At 44.4% G+C, this 7,500-nt stretch overlaps 1 protein-coding gene across 2 annotated transcripts in view; it reads left to right on the plus strand.

Annotated features, from left to right (window-relative positions):
* The window catches only part of LOC133623010 (ankyrin repeat and LEM domain-containing protein 2), a 57,113-nt gene that overhangs the window by 19,924 nt on the left and 29,689 nt on the right, over positions 1 to 7,500 (plus strand). The window lies entirely within an intron of this gene.

Consider the following 7,500-nt stretch of genomic DNA (forward strand, 5'->3'; position numbering starts at 1 on the left):
CAAAAAGAGTTTGTAAAATAGTTCAAAAAGAGGTCCATAAAATAGTTCAAAAAGAGTTCGTCTGGCGAGGATGGTGTTCTGCTGACCTCGACTGCGGATGTTGTGGATCGGTGGAGGGAATACTTCGAAGACCTCCTCAATCCCACCAACACGTCTTCCTATGAGGAAGCAGTGCCTGGGGAGTCTGTGGTGGGCTCTCCTATTTCTGGGGCTGAGGTTGCTGAGGTAGTTAAAAAGCTCCTCGGTGGCAAGGCCCCAGGGGTAGATGAGATCCGCCCAGAGTTCCTTAAGGCTCTGGATGCTGTGGGGCTGTCTTGGTTGACAAGACTCTGCAGCATCGCATGGACATCGGGGGCGGTACCTCTGGATTGGCAGACCGGGGTGGTGGTTCCTCTCTTTAAGAAGGGGAACCAGAGGGTGTGTTCCAACTATCGTGGGATCACACTCCTCAGCCTTCCCGGTAAGGTCTATTCAGGTGTACTGGAGAGGAGGCTACGCCAGATAGTTGAACCTCGGATTCAGGAGGAACAGTGTGGTTTTCGTCCTGGTCGTGGAACTGTGGACCACCTCTATACTCTCGGCAGGGTCCTTGAGGGTGCATGGGAGTTTGCCCAACCAGTCTACATGTGTTTTGTGGACTTGGAGAAGGCATTCGACCGTGTCCCTCGGGAAGTCCTGTGGGGAGTGCTCAGAGAGTATGGGGTATCGGACTGTCTGATTGTGGCAGTCCGCTCCCTGTATGCTCAGTGCCAGAGCTTGGTCCGCATTGCCGGCAGTAAGTCGGACACGTTTCCAGTGAGGGTTGGACTCCGCCAAGGCTGTCCTTTGTCACCGATTCTGTTCATAACTTTTATGGACAGAATTTCTAGGCGCAGTCAAGGCGTTGAGGGGATCCGGTTTGGTGGCTGCAGGATTAGGTCACTGCTATTTGCAGATGATGTGGTCCTGATGGCTTCATCTGGCCAGGATCTTCAGCTCTCACTGGATCGGTTCGCAGCCGAGTGTGAAGCGACTGGGATGAGAATCAGCACCTCCAAGTCCGAGTCCATGGTTCTCGCCCGGAAAAGGGTGGAGTGCCATCTCCGGGTTGGGGAGGAGATCTTGCCCCAAGTGGAGGAGTTCAAGTACCTCGGAGTCTTGTTCACGAGTGAGGGAAGAGTGGATCGTGAGATCGACAGGCGGATCGGTGCGGCGTCTTCAGTAATGCGGACGCTGTATCGATCCGTTGTGGTGAAGAAGGAGCTGAGCCGGAAGGCAAAGCTCTCAATTTACCGGTCGATCTACGTTCCCATCCTCACCTATGGTCATGAGCTTTGGGTTATGACCGAAAGGACAAGATCACGGGTACAAGCGGCCGAAATGAGTTTCCTCCGCCGGGTGGCGGGGCTCTCCCTTAGAGATAGGGTGAGAAGATCTGTCATTCGGGGGGAGCTCAAAGTAAAGCCGCTGCTCCTCCACATCGAGAGGAGCCAGATGAGGTGGTTCGGGCATCTGGTCAGGATGCCACCCGAACGCCTCCCTAGGGAGGTGTTTAGGGCACGTCTGACCGGTAGGAGGCCGCGGGGAAGACCCAGGACACGTTGGGAAGACTATGTCTCCCGGCTGGCCTGGGAATGCCTCGGGGTCCCACAGGAAGAGCTGGACAAAGTGGCTGGGGAGAGGGAAGTCTGGGCTTCCCTGCATAGGCTGCTGCCCCTGCCACCCGACCTCGGATAAGCGGAAGAAGATGGATGGAGTTCGTCTGGAAATTGGGCAGATCCTGTCATCTCTCCGCTTTGAAGTCCTTGGGCCAGAACAACATCTTTCTGTTGATTACCATATATGAGAGAAAACAGAAAACCCTTCATGTGGCTCTGCCCCTTACACAGTGGAGTTTTACGAGCCTTACTCTTGGTTGGTTTCAAAGACAGCTCCCGTCCTCCTGCTCGGAAGTCAATGTAATACAAAGTTTTTGTGATAATTTAGAAACAATTATTCTAACAATAAACATGATACAGGTTCACCCGGTCCCAACATTTAGTACACCTGCACACTCACCGATCGATTAAGGCTCTAGAGCTGCATAAAACAGTTTATTATGCCATAACATTTATGTTACTGCATGTTGCACGTCGATGTTATTGCACGCATTTTAAAGTCATATTAAAAAAATAATGCTAGTGGATCTAGCATAATATTGTGAGAGTCCAGTCCATAATGGATCTAACATAATAGTGTGAGAGTCCAGTCCATAGTGGATCTAACATAATAGTGTGAGAGTCCAGTCCATAGTGGATCTAACATAATAGTGAGAGTCCAGTCCATAGTGGATCTAACATAATAGTGTGAGAGTCCAGTCCATAGTGGATCTAACATAATAGTGTGAGAGTCCAGTCCATAGTGGATCTAACATAATAGTGAGAGTCCAGTCCATAGTGGATCTAACATAATAGTGTGAGAGTCCAGTCCATAGTGGATCTAACATAATAGTGAGAGTCCAGTCCATAGTGGATCTAACATAATAGTGTGAGAGTCCAGTCCATAGTGGATCTAACATAATATTGTGAGAGTTCAGTCCATAGTGGATCTAACATAATAGTTTGAGAGTCCAGTCCTTAGTGGATCTAACATAATATTGTGAGGGTTCAGTCCATAGTGGATCTAACATAATAGTTTGAGAGTCCAGTCCATAGTGGATCTAACATAATAGTGAGAGTCCAGTCCATAGTAGATCTAACATAATAGTGTGAGAGTCCAGTCCATAGTGGATCTAACATAATAGTGTGAGAGTCCAGTCCATAGTAGATCTAACATAATAGTGTGAGAGTCCAGTCCATAGTGGATCTAACATAATAGTGTGAGAGTCCAGTCCATAGTGGATCTAACATAATAGTGTGAGAGTCCAGTCCATAATGGATCTAACATAATAGTGTGAGAGTCCAGTCCATAATGGATCTAACATAATAGTGTGAGAGTCCAGTCCATAATGGATCTAACATAATAGTGTGAGAGTCCAGTCCATAGTGGATCTAACATAATAGTGTGAGAGTCCAGTCCATAGTGGATCTAACATAATAGTGAGAGTCCAGTCCATAGTGGATCTAACATAATAGTGAGAGTCCAGTCCATAGTGGATCTAACATAATAGTGTGAGAGTCCAGTCCATAGTAGATCTAACATAATAGTGTGTGAGTCCAGTCCATAGTGGATCTAACATAATAGTGTGAGAGTCCAGTCCATAGTGGATCTAACATAATAGTGAGGGTCCAGTCCATAGTGGATCTAACATAATAGTGTGAGAGTCCAGTCCATAGTGGATCTAACATAATAGTGTGAGAGTCCAGTCCATAGTGGATCTAACATAATAGTGTGAGAGTCCAGTCCATAGTGGATCTAACATAATAGTGAGAGTCCAGTCCATAGTGGATCTAACATAATAGTGTGAGAGTCCAGTCCATAGTGGATCTAACATAATAGTGTGAGAGTCCAGTCCATAGTGGATCTAACATAATAGTGTGAGAGTCCAGTCCATAGTGGATCTAACATAATAGTGTGAGAGTCAAGTCCATAGTGGATCTAACATTATAGTGTGAGAGTCCAGTCCATAGTGGATCTAACATAATAGTGAGAGTTCAGTCCATAGTGGATCTAACATTATAGTGTGAGAGTCCAGTCCATAGTGGATCTAACATAATAGTGAGAGTCCAGTCCATAGTGGATCTAACATAATAGTGTGAGAGTCCAGTCCATAGTGGATCTAACATAATAGTGAGAGTCCAGTCCATAGTGGATCTAACATAATAGTGTGAGAGTCCAGTCCATAGTGGGGCCAGCAGGAGATCATGCAGATTTATGATAGTTTTAAGTATAATTATTGTTTTCCATGAATTGGCAAATGTCAATCAATCAGTCAATCAATCAATCAATCAAAGTTTACTTATATAGCCCTAAAACACCAGTGTCTCAAAGGGCTGATGTACTGTTCTACAAAAAAACATAAAAAATGTTAAAGCTCATTATTCCTTTTTAATCAAGATGTTAAATTATACTTAATTAATTGCATCCTGAACATACCAATTAGTTTTGCAAGCTGTCAGAAGCCATATAAACTATTACTGTCAGGTTCAAACACTGATGACATCTAACTTTATTAAACAAGACAAAAAGCAAATAATTAAACAGAGATAGAATTAAATTTGGCTCAATTGAGGGGAGACACACTGTACTCTTCTACAGTGTCTCAGCACGCTCTGCCAAAAGATTATACGCCTTCCCCTTTATTTGGACTTTCTCTGACCACATGACAACAGCTGCTTCTAAGGGACAAGGTCGTAAACAGTTCACAGAAAAGGTCGTAAAACAGTTCAAAAAGAGGTCCGTAAAACAGTTCAAAGAGAGGTTCGTAAAACAGTTGAAAAAGGAGGTTAAAAAAGAGTTCGTCTGGAAATTGGGCAGATCCTGCCTTCTCTCCGCTTTGTAGTCCTTGGGTTTAAACAATATCTTTCTGTTGATTACCATACATGAAGGTTCAAAGACAGCTTTTGCTTCTCACCGGGCACTCAATGTAACACAAAAGTTTTTGTGATAATTTAGAAACAATTATTCTAACAAGTACGGTTGTGGTTTATGTATGAAAAAGAACTGTTTAACCGTTTCAGTTTATTTCCCCAAAAAATAACAATAGCTTTTTTGCATACTGAACTACTTTTCTGAACATTTATATGATCGGGCGACTTTATATAAATGTGTTAAACACTGTACAATACATTTGGTTTGTTTTAGTGTTTTATAAACATCTTAACATTTTTCTGTATGTGAAAATTGGTTAATCGATTACGTGTGTATCTGAAAACTTGCCTATGCATTTATTGAATGATTGATCTCTACTTTAATCAGGTCAGGTAAAAAATATGCTTTTGCTTACTTGGCTTTCTTTACTGTACAATAATTAGAGTCAGTATCATATAGAGTGTCTGCCCTGAGATCGGTAGGTTGTGAGTTCAAACCCCCGGCCGAGTCATACCAAAGACTATAAAAATGGGAGCCATTACCTCCCTGCTTGGCACTCAGAATCAAGGGTTGGAATTGGGGGTTAAATCACCAAAAATGATTCCCGGGCGTGGTCACCGCTGCTGCCCACTGCTCCCCTCACCTCCCAGGGAGTGATCAAGAGTGATGGGTCAAATGCAGAGAATAATTTCGCCACACCTAGTGCGTGTGTGACAATCATTGGTACTTTAATTTTAACTTTATATGCTGACTATAATTAGTGTTGATGATTCGGACCCTCTTCATGTTGTTTACCATGAATTGATTAATGTGGACCCCGGCTTAAACAAGTTGAAAAACGTATTCAGGATTTACCATTTAGTGGTCAATTGTACGGAATATGTACTGTACTGGGCATCCATCCATCCATTTTCTACCGCTTATTCCCTTTGGGGTGGCGGGGGGCGCCGGAGCCCATCTCAGCTACAATCGGGCGGAAGGCAGGGTACACCCTGGACAAGTCGCCACCTCATCGCAGGGCCAACGCAGATAGACAGACAACATTCACACTCACATCCACACACTAGGGCCAATTTAGTGTTGACAATCAACTTATCCCCAGGTGCATGTCTTTGGAAGTGGGAGGAAGCCGGAGTACCCGGAGGGAACCCACGCAGTCAATCTACTAATAAAAGTGTCAGGTTCAAACACTGATGACATCTATTAAACAAGACAAGAGGCAAAGAATCAAACAGAGACAGAATTAAATTTGGACTCAATATTGAGGAGAGTCGCCTGTACACTGTACCCTTGTACAGTATCTCAGCACGCTCTGGCGAAAGATTGTGCTCCTCCTCCTTTATTTGACTTTCTCCGACCACCTGACCCGCCGCTGCTTCCAGAGGGAAGTGGGTCGTAAACAGCGTTGCCTTTGGTTGCCGAACAGTTCAAAAGGGCAGCACGGTGGAAGAACGGTTAATGCGTCTGCCTCACAATACGAAGGTCCTGAGTAGTCGTGAGTTCAATCCCGGCCTCGGGATCTTTCTGTGTGGAGTTTGCATGTTCTCCCCGTGACTGCGTGGGTTCCCTCCGGGTACTCCGGCTTCCTCCCACCTCCAAAGACATGCACCTGGGGATAAGTTGATTGTTGATTGGCAACACTAAATTGGCCCTAGTGTGTGAATGTGAGTGTGAATGTTGTCTGTCTATCTGTGTTGGCCCTGTGATGAGGTGGCGACTTGTCCAGGGTGTACCCCCCCTTCCGCCCGATTGTAGCTGAGATAGGCTCCAGCGCCCCCGAAGGGAAGCGACCCCGAAGGGGATAAGCGGTAGAAAATGCATACCTGCCAACTACTCCGGTTTTCCCGTAATTAGTACGGTTTTCATCAACCTATTCCGGGTTACGGTTGCAGTGATAAAAAATACGGTTTTTCATTAATTAATTAATTTTTTTTTTTTTTTAAAGTTTTATTCATGAAATCGCGTAACAACAACGACAATCGACACTGCTTCCCGTAACTTTCTATCGAGCCATTCCGAATGCCATGCGCGAGGCTATTTATAGCACCGCTGCCAAGCACGAGGCACCAGTTGCCATTGTTTCCAAACGAGCGAACGATCATGGAATCAGCCGGAGAAAAATCGCAAACGAGTCTTAAACCGAAAAGAAAACTGCAGTCATTCCGTGAAGAATATTCAAAAGCCTATCCGGGAATAATTATCCGTTCCAAAAAGGGTGAAAACTACGCGAATTGCACCTTGTGCAGACAAGATTTTTCGATCGGACACGGAGGAATTAGCGATGTAAAAGACCACGTTGGGACAAAAAAACACAAGTCTAATGCCGTTGCTAGCGATACAAAAACTTTCGACGTTTTTCGTCGCCCAAACAGATTCTTTGGATGTGATAAATGCTGAAGTTTTATTTACGGAGGCAACAATTGAGCATGGACTTCCAATCGCACTGGCTGATCACATGGGACAGTTATTTCGGAAAATGTTTCCCGACTCGAAAATCGCCACAAAATATGGATGTGGTCGAACCAAAACATCAAACATTATTCAGTGTCTTGGAACAGAATCCTCAAAAAGTATCGCCAATGTCATGAAGACGGAACCATTTAGCAATTTAACAAATTGAAGTCTTGTGAAAGGTTGACAGGATAACTGGCATTAACTGTCAAAATAATTTCAAACTATTGAAGTTAGCTTACAGAATAAACATGTCAATCAACCCATATGATTTTTGCTGTAATATTTTTGTTTTGAAAAGTCACTGTGACTGATAGAAAAGTGATAGTTTTAGCAACATTTTAACCTGTCTGAATGCTAATAATCATTTTGCGTAGGGGGCCTGAACCCCCCACCAGGACTTTGTCCTGGACCTACCGGGGCCTGCGGCCCCTAGACCCTGGCTACTAGGTTTTTCTGATTTCAAAAGTTGGCAGGTATGGAAAATGGATGGATGGATGGACAGTTCAAAAGGAGAGGTCGTAAAATTGTTCAAAAAGACGTTCGTAAAAAACAGTTCAA

This window comes from Nerophis lumbriciformis, linkage group LG12 (assembly GCF_033978685.3).
Source record: "Nerophis lumbriciformis linkage group LG12, RoL_Nlum_v2.1, whole genome shotgun sequence".
Lineage (NCBI taxonomy): Eukaryota > Metazoa > Chordata > Actinopteri > Syngnathiformes > Syngnathidae > Nerophis > Nerophis lumbriciformis.